Source organism: Clarias gariepinus, chromosome 10 (assembly GCF_024256425.1).
Source record: "Clarias gariepinus isolate MV-2021 ecotype Netherlands chromosome 10, CGAR_prim_01v2, whole genome shotgun sequence".
In the NCBI taxonomy this organism is placed as follows: domain Eukaryota; kingdom Metazoa; phylum Chordata; class Actinopteri; order Siluriformes; family Clariidae; genus Clarias; species Clarias gariepinus.
The window spans coordinates 22,746,801-22,774,546 of NC_071109.1; the positions used below are offsets into that span (position 1 = coordinate 22,746,801).

General features: G+C 37.7%; 1 protein-coding gene across 4 annotated transcripts in view; it reads right to left on the bottom strand.

The window, feature by feature from the left end:
- Positions 1-27,167, bottom strand: part of mid2 (midline 2) — a 151,435-nt gene extending 124,268 nt beyond the window's left edge. For all 4 annotated transcript variants that reach the window (XM_053505924.1, XM_053505923.1, XM_053505927.1 and 1 more), the window contains exon 1: positions 26,973-27,167. The gene's annotated coding sequence lies outside the window, so the exon portion shown is untranslated. The remainder of the gene's footprint in view (positions 1-26,972) is intronic.
- Between the last annotated feature and the right edge of the window lie 579 nt (positions 27,168-27,746).

The window sequence follows — 27,746 nt, forward strand, 5'->3', positions numbered from 1 at the left end:
AAATGATTAGAAATGTTAATTACTTATCACACTGTTATAATTAAGCCATATCACTTGAGAGGGAGTGCTGTTGTGATGAATATCAGCAGGGTGATGTGTTGTAATGTGGTTGAAGAACTAGCGTCCAACACAATCCAAAATCGCTTTGTAACCCGTGATCAAGGGCACTACTTGGTTATTGAACAGTGGAACCTTGGATTACAAGCATAATTCTTTCCGGAAGCGGCCTCGTAGTCAAAAAAGATTCGTGAATCAAAGCGGATTTCCTTATAATAAATAATGGAAACATACATTATTCGTTCCACAGCCCCAAAAAATAAATACATATTTATAGTAAAAATAAACCAAATTAACCTGCAATTTACTTTTAAATAAAGTTAAAATAAATCCTGATAGATAAGTGTTTCCGTTTCTGCGCGCAGGCACTGTGTTTGTGTATGTGTGTGTGTGTGTGTGTGTGTGAAGCTAAAGTAAGAGGAGAGGAGACCACCACCATAGACCACCATCTTGATGGTCTATGGTTAAATAAACAAACAAATTATTAACAAATTGATAAAGTGTTTGTGAAACTGTTGTATACTGTAAATGCGATATCACACTCAAGGTCATGCTGTTGTACTGAATATCAGCATGGCTATGATATCTTACTATATTTGCATTCAGCATATATTCAGCATGAGGTGTTCTTTTCATTCCCTAGATCATAACAATTTTTTCATGCTTTCAGATAAATACCTTAAAGGCAGCACTTTCTAAAAGCAGGCTTGTCCTATCTTCCTTGGATAAATTCACCTAGATGCAGCAACCTTGCACCCAAGAACTGCTGCCGTAATGGCCAGGTCATGCTCGTCATACTTAGTAAAAGAGTTTAACTGTAAAAGACAAATGACTTACATTCTTACATACTTACAGCCTTTTGTTTTTGACTTTGGTTCATTTTTCTTCTTTTTCCTCAGGCTGTACCAAAGAGCTTTTCCTTGCCACTGTTGCCTCTGGGTTGCTCAGTCAGAATAATAAATAAATTTATATCTGGATATTTGTATGGCTGCTTTGTGATAACGTCTATTATTAAAATAGTGCTGGAGTTTTACATTACAATAAGAAACTGTTCTAAATAAAAATGATAAAAGAGTTGCCAACTTAAAAAACTTAAGACAGAGTTTTACATTATTAACATGTTGCTTGTGTCCTTTGTTTATGATACAGCCTTTATAGACAGTCTCCAAGTACTTCACATTTCCTTTTGTTTTCAGTTCTTTTATATTCTGTACATTTTTACAACCCAAATCCTAAAAAGGTTGGGACAGTATGGAAATTAAATTCAAATTGAAAACTCTACAACACATCCTTATTTGATGATTTACCATGTGAATTGAATTGTTTTTTGAAAATATGCATTCATTTAAAATCTGGTGGCTGCATTCTCCAATAAAAGTCGGAACAGTTGACTGTTTACCCATGTGTAACATCAACATGTCTAATAATAACACTTTTTAGGCATTTGCACACTGAAGTTGAGTTTAGCTATTGGGAGTTTCCCCAATTGCAATGGAATTGTATGTGGGTCTTCGCTTCACAATGCACCACATTAGGGTAGGCCAGTCTAACACACATACTAAGTGTTTAGTAGCTATGCTTGTGTAATCTTAAAAGAATGTGATTCGGTGTTGTCCTGCTGGAAAATCCATGGATGTGTTTGAAAAAGGTGGTGTTTGGTATGGCAGCATACTGTATGTTGCCCGAAAAATAAAAATAAAAATTCTGCATTAATGGTGCCCTCACTGATATTCAGTTTACCCATGCCACGAGCACTGGCACAGCCCATACCATGACTGGAGCTGGCTTTCGGAGCTGATGCTGATAACAGCTTGGATGGTCCTTGTCCTCCTTGACCCAGAGAAGATGTTGTTTTCAAAAACTATTTGAAATGTTGACTCATTGGACTACAAACATGTTTAGAGTGTGCCACTGTCGATCTTACATGAGACACAGCTCATAGATGTCTTTGAAGCCTTGTGACAGTATTGATTTATGGTCATGGGACGATTTTTAAAACCTTTAAAAGATGGCACCAGAGAGCATACAGTACAGATTCAGAAGTGCTCCTTGTCCCTTTCTGTAATGCATTGAGACTTGACGGTTTTATTAATTGCTTGATATTATTGTGCACTAAAATTATGGAATGTTATTCTGAAAGTATTGAATAATAATCTGCTGGCGAATCGGTGAGTCTCACCACATCCTTGCACTAGAAGGACTAGGCCTTTATGTAAAACTACTTGTATAATTAAGCGCTTATACACGAGAGGGACTAGTATACTGATGGATATAGCATGGCGTGAATCGGTCGTTGCACAAAGGGTGTGAGCCTGAGCCTAAGAGCATCACACTGTGCAAACACAGGTTATGAACAGAATTCGACCAGTTATTTTAACCAGTTATTTTGCTCTGCCAACACATATCCTTTGGCAATCGGATTTAACTAACTGATACAGCGGAACTGGTGACTGACAGATAATAAAAGTAATTAGTGCAATTAACTGCAATTAACAGGGGTTAAAGTAGTTTTAAATTCTTACAAGGTGAAAAGAATAAACCATGAAGACAGTCCTGTAGAGTTTCTCTTAATAGTTCCACTTATTCCGCTTTAGAATATCGGCTTCATTAACTTCATTAACCCCCAAATACCATTTAATGGTCCATTTAAAATCCCTTGCAACACTCCTAGTAGTACCCTTGGTCAGAGATTGGAGAGTGAGGAGGAACTAGTGAGCTTTGTAGCTTTGATTAAGTGTGATTCTGAGTGACTATGTTGGAGGATGTTGCAGCCACCAGATTTGAAATGAGTGCATATTTTCAACAAATTAAATGCACATCTTTAAATCACCAAATAATGTGTTGTTGTGGTATTTAGACACCTTTTTGGTCTTATTACATTTTTGGAATTGGTGTTGTATATTCCTACCTTAAGTAAACATGCTGTAAGATGATGGATTGATTCCTGTCACAACCCTCACATTTTCTAAACAGGCATGAGAACAGCAGTGCATGCAGTACAGTGGCTGGGTTGTATGAGGTAGGATACTCTGTTATAGAATAAAATATGTTAAATGTTTTACTTACTCACTCATCGTCTATACTGCTTTATCCTGTATTCAGGGTCGCAGGGACCTGGAACCTATCCCAGGAGGCTTAGGGCACAAGGCATAGTAAAATCCGGACAGGGTGCCAATCCATCGCAGGGCACACACACATACTCATTCACACACTACGGGCGATTTGGGAACGCCAATTAGGTCAACCTGCAGGTCTTTGGACAGTGAGAGGAAACCCACCACCATGCACACAGAGAAGGGAATCGAGCCTGGCCGGAAATCGAACCCAGACCCTGGAGGTGCAAGGCGACGGTGCTAACCACTACGCCACGTGGCACCTGTTTAATCTTTTAGCTAAAATTTTTTTTAATGTGAGTGACATGCTCTTACTCCAGACAGTGATTTGGCAGTGGATCTATAATAACCTGTTAAGTAAAGCTATAATAATTGGTCATTAATTATAATTACACCAATGAGTCACGTAAAGAGACTACAGTAATTGTTAATAAGCCTCAGGTCCACCTGCTCTGACATGAATCTTAATCTTTATTTTACACTTTTTTATGCCACCTGGTTCAGATTTTTTGGGATCTGATGCTGTTACTATATTTCATCACACTGTCTGTGTGCAACTTTTTGTTCCAGCAGGTTGATGAATCTGACCACACGTATAAGCACATCTGGCAAGCCTCTTTTAAACAGCAGAAGATCAAATGCAGATGTACGAGGACACTGTGCTTCGCTGGTGATGGACAGCTCCCCCAGCAGGTTTTAAGTTTATACAGCCCTATGCCACAGTTTTCATATCTGTTTCATATTATTTTTAGAATGAAAAGGCAGACGTTGTCAATCATTTAAAAAAAAAAAACAAGGTGAAGATTTTTTTTCTGGACTGCCTTTTATGGCAGACAGTATGTATTCATGAATATCTGGATTGTAGTTGAATCTATGTGGCTCTGTTGCTTTTTGTACAATACTTAATATATGAAATGAATCCTCCCAAGAAGACAATATTAAAATATGTATGTAAATTTACAGAACTTATAAACCACCTTTATTTAGAGCAACTTACTTTGATTTTACTATAGATCTGAACACTAGAGGGCCTCGCTCAAGGGTCTAACAGTGACAGCTTGGGGGTGCTGAGGTTTGAACCCTGACCTCCTGATCAGTACGCCAAAGTCTTAACCACCGAGCTTAATTGTATTACATACAATAGTATGTAGATGTCCTCTTACAACATAACCAGAGCAACACGTAACTATGACTAGATGGGGTACTTAAACTGCCTGTGGTTATGCTTAATTACTTCAACAGATCGGAAACATCCCTTTGAAAGTGGCAGAAAAAAAATAATAATGCTATTGAATAATTTTAGTGCAATATCCAGATTATACGAGGGCAGTAACCCACTGTCGTATTGTTGGAGGGGAGAGGACAATGTTAGCTGCTGCTTAAGGGACTCGGTTAATCTCACCGCAATAGACAGAAAGCCTTAAGGCATACTTGATTTAAATTTCACAAAATTAATAATGTCATAAAAAAAAGAAAAGAGTCAAAACATATACACAGAAATACAAAGACACATACTCGGAAAGCAGCCCTAAACACATTACGAAGGCCAGTGGATTGTTCTTTCCTATTTAAACAGGCCGAGTCTTTTTACGTTACACACATTATCCAAACTCTGTAATCCCATCAGCAAGCCCTCGCCTCACAGAGACAGGTCGACATACAAAGGAGCTGTACTTTCTAATCACAATCACACGGTGCCATGCAGAGGCAGAAAACTCAGGTGTATGGATAAGTGGATTTAAAGTGGAGCTGCAACATCTTCTCCATCTCAGAAATGGAAAGAATCGAGGAGCATCTATTTTTAATCTCCGTCCCACTTCTCAACTCAAGAGACACGCGGTTCAGGCGGATCGTTCCTGGCACACGATTTTTCGCTTTTCATAATGCTGCATTTAGTAAGATACACTAAAAATGTCTTTAAACTACTTTAATCCCAGACTAATACAATCCAAAACTCTAACCATTCCTTAGCATTATAAATTTGTCTTGAACAGAGATGTCCAATCTTATCTGCAGCTTTTCATTCCAACCAAGCTGGAGCACGACTAATAAGTCATCATTCACATGAAGACCAAGACTAATTGATTAAATAAGTGGAATCCAGTGCTCCTGCTGGACTAGAAGGAAAATTTGCAGCCAATTGGTGGAACCTGTGTCCTTATATTTCAATATTTTACCATGATTTGCTATTTTAAAAGATGATATTCATGATTGAAATTGCTACCAGAACCACACTTTCACAATTTCAGTCCTGGAATATGTCTGAGCCATCAGGAAGAAAAAATTTCCATAGACGGCAAACCCTGGTCATTCAGTACATTCAGGTGAATCTGAAACCTCACATCATAACAATGCCCCTAGAGGCTTGTACAGTGGCCACTATGCATGATGGGTGCATCGCTTCATGCACATCTTTACTTACTCCGACACGCCCATCGCTCTGGAATAGTGTCAATCTAAACTTATCACACCACATGATGTTTTTCTTTTAATCTAAAGTCTTTGAGATCCCTAGCAAATCATGATTTTTTTTCTTGGTAAGTCTCAATAACAAGTGATTATTTTAAGGTCACACACCTACAGTATTCAGTCCCAGTCCTGTGAGTTCTCATCATATTGTGTGTGTAGAAATTTCTCTCTATTTCACTATTAAATGTAGCTGTGCATTTCTACTGTCAGTTTTTACCATGCATTGTTACTTAGAGTTAGAGTGAGCACCATTCATGATTTTTTCTGACCACATTTCTTCCATGACATTGAAGGTTCAGCACAGTCCTTACAGCTTTTAATAATGTGTTGGACAGTTCTAAACCCAATTCAAGTAATTAAATCCAGTAATACAAATATTCATCATTTTTGCTGCTTGATGCAGGTAAATAATGTGACCCTTCTGAAGACATGACATTTTATACACAATAATTATTACGTAGCATGCTGTTTGGATTTCAGCTTTGGTTAACATGCACTACCGCTCAAAAGTTTGGGATTACTTTCTAACTTCATTCCTCATTTTTATTTCTTTCTACATTGTAAAGCAATACTGAAGGCATCTAAAATATGCAAAACTCCCCCATGAACAGTTAATGTTGAGATGTATCTACTACTTATGCTCTATAAAGTCTTTATAATGGCTCTAGTCTGAGGTTCGTTTAATTAGTGATTGTAGAAGAGGTGAGTTTCGGTCTTGGTTTCCTAAGAATATCTTCATGAGAGCCGGATTCATCATTGTGCTTGATTGGTTTTGCAAATGCACTTGACACGACTGCTCTTGCATGAACTATTCCAGAAAGCTTGACCTCCGTGTCTTAAAATAACAACTTACTGTGTTGTTGTTGCTGTTATATAATTACCAAATTCCACATTATTTTATAGTTTTGAAATCCCTAGTATTGTTGTAGAATGTAGAAACATTTCTATAAATACTCTGGAGGCAGTGTTATGATTAAAATTTTATGAATCTTTATCTTTTAAATAGAATGGAGTCAGCTGATGACCTGAATGTAAAGTGGCAAAGATATCAATCTAGTATTCCTGTATCTATAAGCCTTATACTCCCTAGTCTGCTGCATGCCATAATCCTGGTGTTCCCCAAAACAAGTCAGCACCTCATCTGTTGCCACTTCTGGCATGAACTGGAGAAATTCAGCCATCTATTTAATATGCATAGCAATATTAATTGTTACCTTTTAATAATGATTGGCATATTTGCTTTAAACTTGAATGCATGTCTTTTAGAGTTGCTGCTTAGGGAACATCCAAGCATTATACTCTCCAGGTTTTTTCTGTTTCAGGCGCTGTGACTCAGGTCACACTAGCTTTCTTCTAACCACTAAATAACATTTTAATTCCTATACATGTGAATCAAAAGGAATTCATTTTTAGAAACCCCATTAACAAGGTAAGGGAAAACTCTGTTCTGCTTTTTATGCAGACAATAATGTCAAAATTTACTACGTGCATTTCAAATATTCTACTGTGCAAGAGCATTCAAGTCGTCATAATTACAGCAGGTACAAGTCTATAGTATAATAATTAGATTATCCACCGGAGAAGACTACAGTAAAAACTACAGTGAGCAGGCCTTAAAAACCTTCTAAAATAACTGAATAAGACACACTGGAGAACTCTGGGAAGAGACAACCTGTGACCCCGGCAGGCCTCACACACTGAAACATCTTCTTTCTTTCTGTTCTTGACTTTTTTTCGAAGCATGCAACTTCAAGCAACTCAAAGCTTCATCTTTCTCGAGTCAACAAAATGCATTTAGGAAGAAAAAGAAAATGTTTCTCGTATTGTGCGTCAGCTCAGCACATCTGTATTTACTAATGTAGGTCTGTGTGTTATATTTATAAACTAGTTCTTCAAAGCCACATGCCTGAAGCTGGAAAATGCTACCTATAGTCAGGTATCTACAAGTTATAGGTTCGTACCGCTCCTCAGGTACTAGGAAAACAGATCTGTTTAGTAGAAAAAAAGATCTAACAAAGTTTGACAGCAAAGATGAAACAGAGATGTAGGTTCTCCTCGGCCAGATTCTTCTCATAATCAGCTCTCTGTATGGTGGGAAATCAGTCCATGCTACACACATGCTCAGCAGTTCCCCAGCTTATTAAACAGCTGCGACTCACAACGCATCTTTGTTGGAGTCTGCGATAGGGAGGCGCCCTGCTCGAATGAATGGCTCTCAGTGTAAAATAAGAAATTAATACAGTGTGAGTCTGTCTTAAAGATCAGTGAGAAGCTATTTCACACCCAGAGATGAAATGTTACGCCTACTGATTGAAGTCATTTCATTTGAAGAATAATGTACCCCTCACAGACTCTTGTTTCATGCAAGGCATTCCACAGTCACTAATTTTTTTTTCTTGGGTTGAGATTTCTGTATTGTGCTTTCTCTATCATTTTCTTTTATTAGTTTCAGGTCATTTGCTGGGTCAGAATGAGAAACTATTCTCTTATCCTGATAAACACGCTTTACTGCTTCACTAAAATGGGAAAGTTCAATAAAAATGGAAAGCGCTATAGTTAATTCAAATGCAATGGATTCGGAAAATGCAGTTCTGTCTCGGCATTCGAAATGATTTGAGATTCGTTTCGTGAATTGTAATTATGTATAATAAAAGTAAACTGCTGTTTAATCATTAATTTAATGAATAAAAAAGACAAATGCATATGCAGTATTTTCAGCATTTTAGCCTGACCTAACAACTCCAAATTAAAACCAATATTAATAGCCCATGTAAAGATTTTATAGTGAGCTCTGGACTATTCCCAGCATGTTTTTAAACAGATAGCACCCACATGGGGTAACTAAACTGAATTTCTTTAATTATTATTTTTTTTTAATTATTTATTTAATTGGGTGAATCAGTTATTTTAAAAGTCATAAAAAGTAAAACTGATAAATTAATGCATTGTTAAAACTAAGAAGCATTTCCATTCAGACTTAAAACCTTTAAACATTCTGAACTGAATCAGGTTTGCCCCAAATGGATATTATTATGCATTTCCCTGCTCAGAGTGTGGCCTGGGTCTGATGCCATGATCACTGCTTTTATGTTGTTTTGGGTTATTTCACCACCCGACCCACTAAAAAAAAAAAAATCAGTGTTTGGATTTAGATAAGCAAACACTTAAACTAATTTTTTTTGTAAAAGGGCTGCAGTGATACATTTTTTGCAGGTGGTAACAACATTTTTGCCAATAGCCAATCATAAGTGACCATGATCAGAGATCACTCGAAAGCTCAGTGACGTTGCATGGTAAAGAATGGACCAAATTTAGAGCTATGATAAACAGTAAAAGTAAGAGCATTTTCACAGGCACAATAGAGAAAAAAAAACCTAATAGGGTTGGGACTAAGCAACTGTGTGGCCATAAGAAAACCACTTGTTAGTGAGACTAATTAAAAAACAGTCTTCAATTTGGTCGGGTGTATAAAGATTGCACTTGAGAGCAATGGAAAAATGTAAAGTGGTCTGATAAGTCCAGACGTACCCTATTCTCAGAGAAATGGGAGCATTAGGGTAAGAAGGGAAGCACATGAATCAATACATATTGATCTGGGGTTGTTATACATCAATGCAGGCGGTGTCCAGGATGGTAATGCCAAGGTCCATCAGGTTCAAACTATGAAAATGCATAAGGAAGCCCTGGGTGCATAAGGAATCTTTTTCATATAAGAATTGGCCATAAGTGTCCTGATCTTTAACCTCATTGACAGACTAACAGGGATGTGCTGAAGAAGACTTAATATAAGACTCACTATAAGATCTTGACCAATAGGTTGCATAATACTTGCTGTAATCAAGGCTAAAGGTGGTCCAATAAAATATTAGAATGTGTGACTATTTTTGGTTAGGCAGTGTATAAAATGCTTTTAATTACACTGTCATTTGCAGTTTTGTTCTCCAACCTGTCTTATCATTGGCTGATTATAAGAATGGCTTGACCTGATTCATTTTTACAATGTTGTTCCTGTTCCATCTTGTGGAGAACCTCATCCAGGCTCTCGTCTAAGTCTTGGTCTCAGCCTGTGTAGTTCCTAGTTTTAACCCTGCTTATATTTTGTTTTTAAATATATATGTATTATTTTATCCTGGTTTAATGATGCCTCCTCTTACTCTGACCTCTGTTCTGACAGTAATTCTAAAATTAAGAATGTGTTCATTTTTTCCACCTGCATTCTGTTTCCCTCCACTCTCCATGGTAACAGTGTTTTCAATTTCTTTTCTTCAAAACATGACATAACCAGACCATAACTTTTTGTCTATTTGTATTTCCTTAATATGCTTAATTAGAGTATCCAAGTCCACTTATGTTTATAACCCGAAAACATCACCCAACGTTCTGGCAGAGTGAAGGCATGACTTGCCTTAAAGCATCTCCCATCATGCCTCTGGCATTTTTCATTACTTGGCAACAGAAGGTTGCAAAGAGTTGCCTTTATAAGAGTCAGATCTCTGATATAAGATCAAGATACCAATATCATTTAAAACAAGGGAATTATTCTGCATGTAGTTGTTCCTGAGATCATTTAGACCATACATGATGAACACATAAGAATTTGAATAAATGATTTGGAAATGATCAGGCATGTTTACACTGGCCTTACTCATGGCATCACGGATGAGAATGTGCATCTTGGCAATGTATTGCCAGCGTACGCTAACTGCCTTCTGGGGTCTGATTAGCAGCGCTGAGTAAAGAACATGTTTCTCATTGAACGACCCTCAGGAGAAACGATGTGCTCTGAGAGATCAGGAGCGCAGATTTCACTGCAACTGCCAGGCGTTCTAGGACTGAAGCACTTACCTCATTTATGTTGTTTTGACATTCTATCTCAGCACACTGGATTTGAAATTAAACAGTGACTGTGCATAAATAGCAGAATGCCAGATTTAATTTATCAGTATTTACATATATATTGGGTGGGCAGTGATGGAATTGCAGCCTTTTTCATACGTACTCACCACATCCTACGCGCTACGAGCACAGAGCCAACCTGACAAACAAAAAAAATGTTTCACTGTTTACTCATCCCCTGTCAGACACACACACTCACTCACTCAGTCAAAAAAAAAAATAAAACCTGCAAAAGGCATACTGTACTTTTTCCAATGGCAGATTTTTGCTATGTAGTTGATCCATAGTCTTATTTAAAACTTATTTAACTATATATTAAACGATGTATAATTCACCTTAAGCAGTTATTATACCATATGTATACTTTACTGTATCCATACGTTTTATTGGAGGAGTGAGCGTATGTGCATCTATACTGCCATCTAGTGATTAAAATCCCAGAAGAAGAGCCAAACGACACCTTTTATTATTATACAGAACTCCCCAAAAATGCTACCCAGCGGGCGGAGAAATAGCAGCATATAATATCAGTATCATGATCTGCATAAAAAATTTTAACTATCATTATATAATAACAAACTGAATTAAAGCACGATATATAAAATTTGTACAGATTTCATACCTTTATTTTTTTTGGTATTTATTTCTATATTTAAAAAAATATATATTTAAAATGTATTCAAGGTCTACAATTTTTTAAAAATAATAATGCACACTAACAACTTTTTGTTAACAAACCTATTATTATGATATATACTGTGTACTGGATTTTTTTGATGTATCTACTAACTACTCAGGATTTATGTTGTAATAAACACCTCAACAAAACATCAATGTGTAGTGTACCACTATTTTTATCTTCTGTTCCATGCTTAATAAACCATATGCCATGTATAATAATCCTCCTTGTGCACAGAACAGGTGATTCCACTAATTAGTTCTCATCTGCGATATCTGACTGAAAAGTTGTGCTAAAAAAACTAGTGAAAAACTGGCTATGTAATGATGGTAATGATCCTGGAGCTATCGCCTGGGTCTTCTCCAGACCTAAAACCAACAGAAAACTGTTGGACAGTGGTAAAGAAGGCAGTAGCAGTCAATAAACTGTATTCTGTACATGATCTTCAGAAAGCAATCAAGCAGAAATGAGTTGAGCGAGTAACACCAGAGTACTATAGACGTCTTTTTGACTCTATGCCCAGGCGGATACATCCGCAGCTAATAAAGAATAAAGTACTTTATACTATGTACTTATAGCTACATAGCTACTATTATATAACAAGTTCATTGCATGAAATAATTTTTTTTATTATCTCATTATTTTAAACACTTTAGAATGTCATTAAACGTGGAACTTTTGTCTCGATACTTTTTTTCAGCACCCCTGTAAATGATCTACACGATGGTCCCCAAGGTTTCGAGCAGCTTTTTATAAAATTATATATTTTTCTTTTTGTTTTTATTCCAGACTAAAGATATCTTTAAAGCTAACAATGGATGAGACCCAACACCACACGCTTTTTTCTCTGAGGTCATCTGAAATCAGTAGTTTATAGGTTCTTAATCCAGGTCCTGGAAGACCCCCTGTACTGCATATGTTAGTCTATTCCCCGCTCTATCACACTCACTTTAATTCAGGAAAGGCTGTTAATTAGCTGATTACATCAGGTGTGTTGGGAGCTAGGGAAAGACTAAAATGTGAAGGGCAGGGGGTCCTCCAGGACCAGGGTTGGGAGCCTGTGCAGTAGTCTAATGGATTTGGCCCAGAACAGTCAAGAAAAAAAAGGAGGAAATCAATTCTGCATGTAACAACAGTCAGTTCTGGTATATTAAGAAATGTTCAACATTCGTGTATACATGAATGCCACAAGGTCAAAGAATGTCAATTTGCTCTACTGTAATGTATGCTATTTAAATATTATACTGTTACACACTGTTCATATTAAATAATTTTGAAGTCTTTTAAAGCACCCTGTATATCAGACTGAATTCAAGAATATAATCCCTTTTAAAGCATAAAATAGGCAAGATTCAGAGTGCTTAGGTCGGGCTGGCTGGCTGTGTGGAAACATTACTCCGCTTGTGTCTGGGGAATTCAGCTCGGTGAAATGGATTGTGGCTCGTGTTTTGGTGGGCCTGAGAGTCGAAGTGGAAATTAAAAACTGAGCTGTGGGCTTCGGGGAAGGGAGTTGGTGGCAGGTGGGGGTGGGACAGGCAAATCGCCCTGCAGTTGAACCGTATAGTTCAGACGAGGGACAGCCACCTGTCATGAGAATATGCAAACTCATATCCTCTTACATCCAATAGCCTGGACACAGACTGGCTGCCTGGGAGGCCCTCTGTCTTACAGGGAGTGTGTGTGTGTGTGTGTGTGTGTGTGTGTCGGTCTGTCTGTGTGTAGTTTAAAAGGCCTGTTTAAAAAAAAAAATCACAAAAACACTTTATCATGAAAAGCACTTATAAATAAAAATATTTATTTCTTTGTTCGTTAGAGACCATTGCATTACTTTAGCACTACAGCTCTGTGCCTTGACTCAGTTTCCACCTTAGAGCTTACTTTAAAAGTTTGCAAGTAACATACAGTGTAACTCCTAATACATGGCATGTTACATTCACGTTGAGCACTAGGACTGCCTTGCTTTTTCTCAAACACTACAGTTTGACTGGTACCAGACCATGACCACTTTCCTCAGACTGGTTTTTCTGGTTTGCACGTGAATGTGATTGCTGTATTTTCACCTAAACTAAACAAACCTCACCAAAGGGGAAAATGAACCAGGCTTGGGTTAAGAATGCTTAAAAGACGAATTACAGTGCATTTGTGTACCTGAAATAAAGTTTGTGTACAACAGCCACATTTCCAGGTAAAAGATACATGTTATACATGTTAATGGTTAAACGATGTTACTTGTATCAAGGTACCACTTGATCAACAAGAATAATAATGTTTAGCACTGTTTTTCTGACAGTGGTAAGGATTCTTTGGTGTACTCCACCCATCCCCCTGCAGAGAGGAACGCCAAAGACTGTTAACTATCCAAACTTTGTTTATTCTCAGAGTATAAGACCAGAACGGCCTGGACGTCCTTCCACATGAGTGATCCTCTTTTTCAGCTCCAGTGAGTTGCTGTTGGGGGAACGTTCAATAGCACAGGCTCAACAGCTACATGTTAATCTTGAGGCACTGTGCTCTGTAACATCTGACCTTCATGAGACCACTACATCTTGTTTGGGTTTATTACTATAACAGGTGTCATAGCTGACATAGAAACATTGCTGTACAGTATATTACACAGAAACCAGCTTGCTAAGGTATAGCAATACAATTCAACCTGTCTACAGTCAGTTATAGAAACCTGCTAATTTTCCCATCCATTTCCATGCTAACAAAACCTATATTTCCATTGTCACTTCAAAGGAAGTAACTGATTACTGGAAGATGTAATGATGCTATTCAAAGAGACAGCAGCCTCCGGCAGAAGACAGACATAGAGAATGTTTTTGAAGAAATAAAACAAAAAAGTAATCTTCATTGTCTTATTGTTCTATTGCTTTCAAATCACTCACAAATATTAAAGGTGACAGAAGGACTGGAGGTGGATCATCACAGCAGGCAGATTAAGATTTGTAATATGAATCAGGATTCAAAATAGGTTCAAATGTTAAAAGAAGTGCTCACTACACAGCGAAAGCCTTGAGCAGAAGTTCTATCTAATGTCGCAGACTCATAGAGAGAAAGAAAGAGACAGAGGAGCTGTCACAGTTAGCTGCCTACGCTAATTACAGCATAAGCATGTGACATGATGCTACACTAAATAATGATCTCGACATAAACAAAGTCTTACTGACTGAGTGCGAATCTGGGCCTTTCTCAGAAGATCTGAAATAACGCTGTGAGAAGTTCTGCAGAGCGTTTTTTCTCAGTGCTAATTGCTGGCTTTCAAAGCAGCCTCTGTGTTTGGGAAGAAGACATGAACAGCAGCAACAACTGGAGAAACCATGATCTGCTCTAATCAAAATTTGCTGGGATACTAATGTGAGAATTCTGTGTCAATTGCACACACATAGAAAATCATACAAGCCAATTTATCTGAAGACTAGTTAATGGTTAACATTACCAAGTGACTTGCATTGCAAACGAATAACATTTTCCCTTTGCATAGTTATGAAAAATGAGTCCAACATGTGTCAAAACATGCAGTTCCTTGACTGACCACTAGGGTCCAAAGTCAACCAATCCTTATAGACCCCCATCTTAAAATGCCCAACTTCAACAGAAATAATCATGCTCACAGCCTGGTGCAAAAACAAAAAACAAAAACAGGACTGTTTTTCATTGCTAAATCTCCCATTCATGACAACTGTCTGGGGTGAATTCTTATGTAACTCATCAGATAAAATTATTTATGTCATAAAATGATCCATAATTAGGAGCATGGCCAATTTTAGTGACATCTAAAATGCAGGTCACTACCGGTCAAACCGCTGGCTGTCTGCATGTAGTTTAACTTACCACAAGAACTGTAGGAGTTGAAATGTAGCGTATGGATAATGCTGTTCAATCAAATGAAAACTAACATCAGAATATAATTTACAGTACAATTAGTCTCCCTAGCATTTTAGCTAGCTCGTGGTAACTGCGGCAATATTATGCTTGTGGTAAATGAGGCAACCAACAGCCGGGCTCTTTTTAATCCACCCATTTATAGATCAGCCGGGGGTTTAGGCGGAGTCAGCCCCTGCCAGGGTACTGATGCTCTCACAGTTGACCTTCTAAACTGTGCTACAGAACGTCTATTGGTGTATTCTTATACAGTCTATGTGCTTGACCAAAGGACCGGCACTTTTTTGAAGGTCTGCAGTAGATCAATGGAGCTGAATTCAATAAATTTCTTGTAAACCATTGTTTCATACTTTAAATTGCCTAATTTTGTGGAAGGCCTTGTTCACAATAGCCTCCTCAGTTTCTTTTTTTTTTTTTGTGAAACAAATAACCCTGCTTTGTGTGGTGTTGACATGAAAACTCACTATGGTCAATGGCCATCTTTTTTCCAAATTATTCTATTAAATATCTTATAATAAGAACCTAAAATGATTTTTAACAATAGATCATGAAGGATTTTTTTTAAACCTAAATGACGGACAGCGAGAAAGTCTGGTGCTGCCTCAAGGATTAATCTTTCAAAACTTTAGTACTGTACGTCATTTACCTGGAAAATACTTACTCTTAGGGTGCTTACACACCTATTAGTCTTGTTGCAAAATTTTTGTTGAGCGAACCAAAAACCAAAACAAGTGTGTGTAAAGCTAAAACCATTTGCATATACCTAAGTGTTAGCCAATGAATGTAGAAAAGCTATGAGAAAACTTTTTCAAAAGAAAAAAAAAAACAAGCACAAAAACACTTTATCATGAAAAGCTCTTTATCATGTCCAATGTTTATTTCTTTGTTCGTTAGAGACCATTGCATTACTTTAGCACTACAGCTCTGTGCCTTGACTCAGTTTCCACCCTAGAGCTCACTTTAAAAGTTTGCATCTGCGGATAAGTAACATACAGTGTAACTCCTAATACATGGCATGTTACATTCACGTGAGCACTAGGACTGCCTTGCTTTTTCTCAAACACTACAGTTTGACTGGTACCAGACCATGACCACTTTCCTCAGACTGGTTTTTCTGGTTTGCACGTGAATGTGATTGCTGTATTTTCACCTAAACTAAACAAACCTCACCAAAGAGGAAAATGAACCAGGCTTGGGTTAAGAATTTTTAAAAGGCGAATTACAGTCCATTTGTGTACCTGAAATAAAGTTTGTGTACAACAGCCACATTTCCAAGTAAAAGATACATGTTATACATGTTAATGGTTAAACGATGTTACCTGTATCAAGGTACCACTTGATCAACAAGAATAATAATGTTTAGCACTGTTTTTCTGACAGTGGTAAGGATTCTTTGGTGTACCTAGAACCACATAGCAGAAGGTCCCCGGCCCCTTGCAGAGAGGAACGCCAAAGACTCTTAACTATCCAAACTTTGTTTATTCTCAGAGTATATGACAAGAAAGTCTTGTTGACACCCACGGCCATTCTCCACTGAGAATAGAAATAGTTATCTGGCATCGAAGTAATGACACTCTTTAAAACTCTTTCCGCGTTGTGGGAAATCACAGCTCCCCTGCGTTGTGCTACTGTTAGACTCGCAGCGGGAATGTAACAGACTGAATGGTCATGGTGTTTGGAGCGTCATTTCCCACACGCAGAGGCAGAACACACTAGATGAATGCGATGTGATCTGGCATCATGTTCCATTTTCGAAATAAATAAATGCAATCCTGAGATGGGTAGAAACTTTCCCAGGATCCCTGGCTGATTTCTTTCGAGGTATGTGGCTTCGCTTTTGTTACCGCTATGGATAGATTTCTCTCTCGAGCCCTGGAATCCAGCAGCCAAAGTGGGAGACAACAATGGTGGCCTTTATTTGTTGCTCAAGGCGCAGCGAGATGCCCCTGCACACGGGTAGCGGCCCACAAGCTGCGGCCATGACCTGGCTGAGCATGAAACTGGCCAAAGCTGCAGGAACAGAGGTTCAACGGTTCCAACAACTCTACTGGAACTGAGTGTAGGTTTCACAGAAGAGTGCTGCATACTCTTCTAAACAGACAACATTCTCATGAATCCATGGAGACAGAAGACAACAGGGTATACACATCATCTCTGGGAAAGAATGAAGGAAAAATTTTGTTAGCATGAGAGTTATAAATACTGTTCGGACAAGATACGAATTCCAGACATACTGGATGTCTTTGAAGGAATGTTGCTGGAGGAATAAGTGCTTTCTTTATAAATCCCAAAGACTCAAGTGCCTTCCTGCTGTATCTGTGGCTGTTACAACACCTGAAGTTCCACACATAATGGACTGTTTGAGCTTTATTTTAACAGCTAGTTGGCTGCTTGTGGCTGCAAAGTGTGTGCTGGATCATCAGATCACATGACCATTACACATTGAAGGAACTCCATAGAAATCCACAGAACTATTGCTTTTTTAATAAGACCTTTAAAAGATTTCTATATGAAATTCTCTTAGCACCTCCCAGGTTGGTGGATCGAATCATACCACTAATCTCTGTATGTGGAGTTTGCATTTTAAGATTTAAATTCAGATTAAGAGCACAGGGCCAGCTAGGATACAGCACCCTTGGAGCAAAAAGGTTTAAGGGACTTGCTAAATAGCTGCTCAACAGTGGCAACTTGGCAGTCAGGAACCCAAAGCCTTAACTGTTAAGGCTCTTTTTAAAGCCTTAAAAAGGTTATAAATCACCTATGATAAGTTCTACATGCCCTTATACAGCTTATATGCATTTACACCCCTAAATAAATCTTCATGCTCTGTAACATTTCCAGCCAAATGCAAATAATCCTTCTCTCATTCAAAAACCACAGGGGGACAAATTAGCAGCTGGAGACTGAGGCCAGTGTAGGCACTTAGCTTCTCCAAACATGTTCTGTACATGCAGAAAACCTACTATACGCAACTAAATTTTGTCTTTGTCAACTTGTGAACATTTTAAACAACAGATATGGAATCAATTATTTAAACCATGGAATGACATGTTTTCAAAATGATGGACATTTTCATTAGTAAAAATATAAAAGCAGGTTAAAACAAAGTGAGGACTAATTTCACAGAGGGCACAGAGATTGACAGTAATGTAATGAAAAATGAAAAGCAAGCTGTCAGGAAAAAAGATAAAGTCAACAACAGAAAATTGGTCTTTTTAAATCTGAGACCTGGTTATCATAGCCTGAAAATAAAACTATGTGACAAGGGTTTGGAGAGAGAGAGAGAGAGAGAGAGAGAGGTGGCTTTAGAAAGAGATTATAATTATGAACCATATCCGACTCCTCACATCATTTTTCATGTTGTTTTGGAGGTCAATACATACTAGGGCAAAGATCGTTTAATTTACATATTTTATTTTTGTGGCAATACATTTATCACCACACAGACTCTAAAATTGATTTTTAAAATAAATTCTTAATTTATACAAGTTTGCATTTTAAGTGGTAAAATGTTTCAGTTGGAGCAGTTTACATTTTTTACACATTTGCAGACATCACAGTGTCCTGTGTATTAGGAGCAATTTAGTTGCTAAGTTTGTTTAGCATTGTAACAAAATCTGAAAAAGTTTAATATTAAATCTGGATATTAGTAGAAGCATACTAACAGAATCCCAATACAAATTGAACTGGCTATATAATATATAATCCTGATAATAATAAAAATATTTCATTTTAAGATTCCATTTCAATTCTATTTTATTACTCACATAGTGTAAATTTTCCAGCTAAAGGTTTTCTATATTTTCTATATTTGTGTCATTTTTACACTATGTTCCTCTTTCAAATTCTCTCTTTTCTCTTCTTTATAATCTTATTATTACTTGTATTTTATTATATTATTTTTCTTTTTTATACATACATATATATTTATTTATTTTTTAAGGACATGGGCAGTTGTACAAGCATTTCCCTGCATATCAGATTGTGCATATTGTGTATGTGACAAATATTTTTTATTTTTATTTTATAATATTGTAATATGGTAATTGGCGATGCCAGGTGATTCCCATCCAAGTTTACATTTTATTGTGAATTTTATTTTGAATTTATTTACCCCTAATGCTTTATCCTTACCTTGCCAGTCTTCAAGCAGACAAAATGAGAGCAGTTTTCTATGTTCTCTGAGAGTTATAACTCTCCTAACATCTGTGCTATTCTTCCTAGCTGACACCACTGACCTTCTGCTGTACAACAAAAGCATTAGGAGCTGTCGAGTGGTTGGGTGCTGAGCTTTGTGTGAAACTGACACATTGAAGGTGTGAGAAGAGTGTTAAGGCACCAAACAAGTTTTACTGAAAACCCTCATAGGCTGTGTTGTGTAGCCTGTGAAACAGTAACCTCTATTCTTCAGTATCATCTGTTTCAAAGCAGCTGGAGGCCAGTAACACGGTCGTTGGTGCATTTTGTCACAGTAGCACACAAAGCACACAAAAACAAAACAAAAGGATGATCGCTCCCTGGAGGAGTTTGTTAAAACCATCTCACGACCTGTCCTGACCGTGTCCTCTGATCTGCCCTTTTACCAAAATCCAAACATTCAGCAGGGGATCATTTAGAAGACTTAGCAAGTCTGAGTAATTAATATATTGCCTAATCATCTGGATGACTGGATTAGACATTGCTCTATCTTCTGAGCTTTTACTTAGTGTAATTATTTCAGCATTTTAAATTTGCGCATAACACAGCTACAAACTTCTCATCATACCTTCATCTCCTCTCGCACTGTGCTACTGTTGGACAGGATCTGCTGACCAAGAAAGGGACAGACTGTGCTCATAAGGTAATCTCAGAAAACAAATAAGCTAGTACACACATTTATAATAGAGATGAACCTGGCCAGTAACTAGAATTGGCCAGTGAGTAGAATTGGTGGTCTATACAAACATTGTACCGAGCTTCCAAGTGGCGCAACAGTATGCATTCTGTTACTTTGTATAAATATATGTAATATAAAATCGGAGGTTAAATACAATTGGGAATCTAGATATCATGATAATATCATATCGGGAGGTGACTGGTAAGCCCTTCCCTAATATACGTATACTGTACACACGAAGAGAGATAGAAATATGAATTTAATGGTATAATACTTGCATGAATAGATGAGTGGCTCAATGAAGTCACCTTTTATGCATTTTAAACAGAGCCTGAGTACAAAAATAGTCACTATTCCCCGATTTCATTATAACAAGAGTTTGAATGCACACCAGCTGCTTTAGAAGCACATTAACTGGGAGCCACTGCATCGCCCTGCACGCCATGTGCCTAATTTTAGTCTCTAAAAGATTTAGTTCAAAATTACCTGTCAATGCATAGGTCAGTCATAATTCATGTGACATAAGTCATGTTATGAAACAACATAACAAAAGCTACAAAGAAACGTTCTTGCTTCACCAGTTTTTGTCAGTCAATGTGATCTCTACAGCAAATATGTTAAAATATACAAAAATACTTATGCCCTTATGTAAGGAAAACAAAATCTCCATGTAGGAAGTCCTCTTGCTTTTCCTGCCATACTCAGCGCATTCATATCTGCATCATTAAAAAATGCATTACTAAAACTTCTGACAAGCAAAGCAAATAAATGAGAAAAGCTAGTTGGAATGGGATAGGAAATGCAGAAGCTCTGTCTAATAAATGAAGCTGCCATACTGAGTCTAAGAAGAAAAATCCACCCATATTAATCTACAGGATTAATGTGATCTTTATCACATTCATCTATATCAATTTGATCGATTTAGTTGTAATGAAATTTAGAATTAGCTTTTTTTGTTTAAACTTCTTCTCTCTGCATGTTGGGCTACTTTCACTTTGTTTAAAAGTTATCTACATTACCCATCCACCGATAGCAGCGCTAATGGGATTCAGCTCTTTCTTCATCTCTACCTAAACATGTTGATGCAACAGCCCTTTAAATTTTAATATACCTGGGGGTAAAAGTGGGGTTTGGCAAGAGGGGAACCCAGATTAGCGCTGAAGCAGGGAACAATGACAAATTTCAAAATAACTCTATTAACAGTTATCATAACGTAGGTGTCTAGGAAGACTTAGTTCACATGAACAGTTTAGTGACGTTCGTTGAGCCTATTTTGACCTTATATTATTTTACCTTTCACTTCCGAGAAAAACAACTCCAAAATCCACTCACTATCCACGCCTCTGTAGTTAAACAACAATATAACTTTCAGTATTTTGCAACTGTTGCAAACACGAGTTTATCTGCATGCATGAACACACTTAACTGAAGAGATAAGTGAACGATAAAATATGTGTGTGTTATTATTTTGGATTTCATCAGCAAGTATCTCAATGGTATAAACCTGAAGGAAAGCCAGGCTGCAACACAAACAGCAACAACCCTACATGCATTTTTGTTAGGGCTTTAAACAGCACTTGTGTATCGCAACATCTCTCTGCTAGCGAGTACAGTATTGCAGCCTGTGAGGGGGGAAATGATGTGAGCACAGAGCTTGGGTAAAATGATCTGCCCAATGCTGTGCATGCTCAAAGCATAATTTCTCCCTCAAGAAGATCTCAAGCAAAGTCTCAGAAAAAATTAATACAGTACGTGTGCATGGCTTTTTGATTTGTGTATGCAGCTTTTCTAAAGCTTTGCGTGTGTATCTCATTTGCATTTGCCGATTTTGGCATCATACTAGTAACATAGTTTAACCAGAGATCGTAAAGCAGAGCCCTTTGGAATCTCAAGTACAGTATAAACTGCCATTCCATTTATTTATTTATTTAGCGAAGGTGCCAGAGCTGGCCCACTTTGACCCCTAACTATATCCAACTCTCTCACTTCATCATCTGTACACTCTGCTCAAATTGATAATATTCCAAAGCTTTAACTATCATGCTAATACCACCATCAACACCTTGGTGATCACTTTCCCATTGGTCACTAACTAGGTAAACGCAGTGTCTTTTGTATCTCAGTGCAAATGCTTTATATACAGTCTCTGCTTGGACTTGCACAAAATCTACTATACACTGAACTTATCTAGTATGTGACAGTGAGCATTGCTAATTGTCTCTCTCTCTCTCTCTGTGAAGATACTTCCTCTTGTGTTTTTAGGAGCAGCACTATTGGACATTCCCATACAAACCCAGAACTAATTGACCCAGGTTGGACAACTCTCACTGAGCAACGAAAACAGAGAAGCATTTTAAGGAAATTACCTTAAAAATGCTGGATGTTTTCTGGAATCACAGATCATGTCAGTTTCCATTAAGTCATTCACTGCTACAGTAAATGTGTAAGGTTAAAACAATGCAAACTAATGTGCAAAAAATAGTTTATTGGAATAAATCAGAAAATGGAGTACCCGTCATTGGGGTTTAAAAGCAACCTATTTAGAATGATTCTACTAAGTTATATTCAACTGGGAAATCATGTAATATTTCACTTCAATAGTTATGGAAATCGCAGAGACTTTAATTTTCAACCTTTCACGTTGAGTATGCACACAGAGAGCATAATAAAGAAATGTTTAGTGCCACAGTCATTTCTTTATGGCCCCTTGGAAGAGTAAAATAAATTACAGTGATGTCAGGTACAAAAACTGTTAATCAATCAGCCCCAGGCCTGCACTCACATAAAACATTTCACCCTACATGAGCTTGCAACCTGCTAATTGAATATCCAACCCCTGATGAGAATTCGGCAGCATTAACGGACTCTGGCCTCTTCGCTGTCTAGATTCTTGGCACTAGAGCTGTGGGAGGAAGACATCTCTCTGTGTTCTCTACTCATATAACCTTCAGCATGACTGCAGCCAATATAAGGCGAGAATAACCACGATAGGAATAATAGCCACATAGCCCTGAGAAGTAGAATTGAGACACCGGATTAGCCATAAAAAAATACCTGCTGCCATTTTTAATATTTAAAAAAACCTTTCTGACTTTGGGGGCATCAAAACATATGTTTAAGTTACTTAGCAGAAAACTGAATAATATTAATATTTTCCTATCAAAAACTTTTATGTTTGCTTACATTAATAAGGTGTGACTGAAACTGACTTGCAAAAAAAAAAAAAAATGATGTCATGATTTACTTTCCTGAGATCACCAGTGTTTCTATGACAACGGCCAACTGGTAAATAGTAGATGCTAAAATCCATATATTTACCTGTCTTTTTACTTTTCCTATTCCTGTTCAGATCTTACACTGCTGTTTTCCCCATTGTGCTTTGTTACCATAATGTTGATCATAAAAACGTATTCAAGTGATGTGATATTTTTACCTTATTGCCCACCTCTGATGTTAAATCTATCCTTAGAAACCTGACAGGAAGTTGAGAGGAGCCAGCATAATCAGGAGCAAACCTGAACAAACACTGAGAAGACCACAGTGTTTTAGGAGGTGCCCTCTTCAAGTGCTGGATGCGTTATTTGAGGCGCAAGCCTTAGACGGGTTGCTGACAGACAGCTGACAACCTAATGCACGGCACTTCCTTCCAGGCAAGGGCCGTCATCTGAGCTGTTCTGCTCATTAAAATTCAAACATTACCTCCATTAGCAAACAAAGGATATTACAGACAGCCAAAGAGATAGCCACGAAAGAGAAAGGTCTAGTACACTGGATGGTGCGTATTCGGGTGAAGGTGTTCGTTTACGTGTTTAATGTGCATTTATAAAGAAAGTGTCAGACAGATTCACTCTAGTTAAACAAAGTATCACAATTATCGAAACAGTAATCTGAAGCAAATAGGTAGCTATGGGATTATGAAACCAAAAACTGCCACCCAAAGGTTAAATATAAAAACCAAAGGAAAACTGACATGGATGGAAAGTCACATTTTTAAACACTGTGGTTGAATTGCAGACAAAACCCCGAGAAGGCTGTCATCTTATTTTCTTTGGCTGTGGCAGTGCAGCTGGTGTTAGATGTGAGTCTACAGAATCTCGCCCCTAAACTGGCCCTATGGACAAAAAGGCATGATGCAATCATTTCCACATATTGCAGTTGTGATATGACTTTTATCATGTTCCTGCATTACCATCCTGCAAAATCCCGCATGTGACCTGGTTAAATATTGGCCTGTAGTACCTTAGGCTTAATTATGGGTCCAAGATTCAGCACACACACAAAAAAAGCAGCTCTGAAATGAACAAACATTACCGCGTTCAAAGCGCTGAAACTAAAGCCATTCTACAGTGAATATTTGAAAAGGCAGGCGCCAGTGACTGGTACCTCGCCAAAAACCACCGAAAACACTGCTGCTCTGAACTCGTGTTCTTTTCATGTGAGCTGGTTTGGAAATAATACCTTCAGCAATGTGGAAAATATTGTGATTTGATATTTTGGTCATATTGCACAGCCTTAAATTTTACGTTTTTTTTTTTTTAGATGTAAAAAACACATCATAGAAAAAAAGTAAAAATAGTGGAGATACTGTATGATGAAAACATGGCTCAAAACAAAGAACTTGTTGCATAATCTGAATTTTATATTCTTGTTTATGCTGTTATTGAATAAGACGAGTTAGAGTTTTAGAAATGTGAAGTACAAAAAAGAATACATCAACAGAATTACAGTTTTAGTCTCACAGTCACAGGATGACAAAATAATTAAAAAATATATATATACAATGCATGATTATAATATGACATAATACTTAAGTAGGCCTCACCATACCATATAATCTATTGTGTATAGAAGACATCAAAGCCTATATGTACACCTAAAAAAAATCTAGTGCTGCCTATGATGAACATTCTCCCTCGCTGATGTATTATTGTCGAGAATGTTGTCTCTTTTTGTGTTGTTTTCCTTGGGTATGTCTGCTGGAAGTCACCTTTAATGGGTAAGATCAGCTATTACCAATGCCTTGTGGAAAAATAATGCTCTGAGTAGATCTAGAGTACAATATTTAATTTATCAATATTTAATGTATGCTTCCTGTGTTACTGCTGTGCTTCCCTCAAGTCTACCTCTATAATATCTTTAGTATATTTCTGGGATGTCGAAAAATGCATATCAATCATTAATCACATTGCTGCAAACAATCAATCACCAATCATACTAGTTTTTCACAAAGGGTGTTAAATTCATGAAGGCAATCCCATGCCATGAACAAATGTCATAATGGCCAATTAATTACAGAATACAGAAACGTCAAATGAATTAATTTGCTATTTTCCTATGGTGCATTAGCACCTTTTTTAAATAAATGTCATTAAAAGTATCAAGATACATTTAGATATTGCCAAGCAAAGTCATCAACCACTGACACTGTGCCACACTCTACCCCCTACCAATCAACAGTCATTGAAAAATACGAGCGTGTTAAAGCTTAAGGTGAAGTTATTGATCAGAAGGGAAGTGTTTTAAGTCACAGCTGCAACAAGTTGCTGCTGTTGGTCCCTTGAGCATGGCCCTTAACCCTGTCTTCTTCAGAAGGTCTTATAATGGCTTATCATGCACCTTGGCATCAGTCTCAAAACAAATTTTATTCTATTAAGCAAAACAGAAAAAAATGTGGTGAAAAGCAAGGTCATAAGATTATAGGACATCTATAGTTTTTCCTAACTCTTTAAATTTAAATAACCGGTTTCTTCTTGTTGTGTATTGACCTCCTGTGCATGGTGTAATAAAAATGCCTCTCTGCCTTTAGGCACAATTGCTATGTTGCCTCATGACTCATAGAATTTAAAAAATGCCTCTGACCAGCAAGTAATCCATCTTTAGCATTGTTTTTTCCCAGTGATTAATCACTGACCATCATTATTTCCCAATAAACAATCACTGACCATTGTTTCCTAATGACCAATCAATGATGATCTCTGTTTTCCAGTCACCAATTACTGACCATCTTTGTTTTCCAGGGACTAATCACTTTTCTCCTTTGTTACCCAGTGACCAATCAGTGACCACCATTAATTCCCAGTATTCTTTTAATGACCACAACAGTTTTTTAGCGACCTTCACTGACCACCAATGTTTCCAGGAACCAATCACTTTCCACCCTTGTTTCCCATTGACCAATTACTTTTCCACCCTTGATTCCAGTTGACCCATCACTGACCAGCGACCAATCACTCATCATAACTATGTGTCCCACTGACACACTTTGCTCTTTTAAAATCTCCCTTAACTCTAATTTCTACAAGAAATTACAAGAAAGCCACTGAATCTCTCTGTACCTGTCTGTTTTTAAAACTAATCACCACCACTAGCCTGATTACTTTTGTCTGTATATATATACATATACATATATATATATATATATATATATATATATATTTTTTTTTTTTACTATTTTTTATTTATTTTATAAACCCATAAATGGAGTGACTTTACTTTGTAAGTATGTCAATAGCTGTTGTGACTCTTCTTTCTATAAGCCATGTTTTTACATAAAACTCTATCACCATCTGTTGTTGTTGTTTTTTTTACATTTTAAGAAAGTCGTCCTTCTTTTCCGTGCACATTATTATGACTGCTCAATGTATATGAATTTATTTTCCATAACGTCATTCTAGACTTTGGATACTTTAACATGAAAAGAGTTTGTATGGTTTAGAGATTAGTAAATGCTCACAGTTACACGGCGGTGAAGAGGTGAGGCTTTCAGCATTGCTTCGGCTCATCACTTACACTGAAGGTTCGCTGATGTTTATCTGTATGTAATGTAATGTAGCTTCAATAGAACGCTTATAGTGGAGGAACCCCAGGTGCAGCAACTATACCTCATACTGTCTCTCTCTCTCTCCCTTACACACACACACACACACACAGCACAATGACGTAGAAACATCAGTGTTTGTTATCGTTTTCATGTATGGACACTGAAATCGTCTCCTACCTTATACACTCGCCGACCTTCGAAGTGCACTTGCCTCGTAACTCTACAGTAACGCTCCGCTGACACGCCGCTGCTCAGAAGTTTACCGAAAACGGTTTGTTTGACTTGATTAGGGAACTCGAGCGCTCATTTTCTCTCGCCGTCGCTGTGAAAAAACACACACTGAAACTACGTTCAGAACGAGCCCGCGCCTGAACCGCCCCCTCGCGAACAAGCGCTCAAGTCACCTCGCCGGGGTTTAACGCTATTCCCCCGCCGCCAAACTCCCACACTCAGCGCTCCCGGCGGGCACGTGACTCTCCGGCAGGGAATGAAGCTGCGCGCGCTCCGCTACCTCACTCTAACGCGCCTTAGAAATTACTGCGCTGTGGCGCAGCTGGAATCAGCACTGATCTCCGGTTAGACCGTTACACTGTCACACCATTACACTGTCACACCATTACACTGCTCTCCGGTTAGACCGTTACACTGTCACACCATTACACTGTCACACCGTTACACTGTCACACCATTACACTGCTCTCCGGTTAGACCGTTACACTGTCACACCATTACACTGCTCTCGTGTTAGACTGTTACACCATTAAACTGCTCTCTTGTTAGACTGTTACAATGCACACCATTACACTACTCTTCTGTTAAACCGTCACAATGTCACACCATTATAACGCTCTACGTTTACTCTGTTATAATGTTACACCATTACACTGTTATACAGTTACACCGTCCACAGTTATACAGTTACACCACTGCATTACCCTACTGTTACACCAT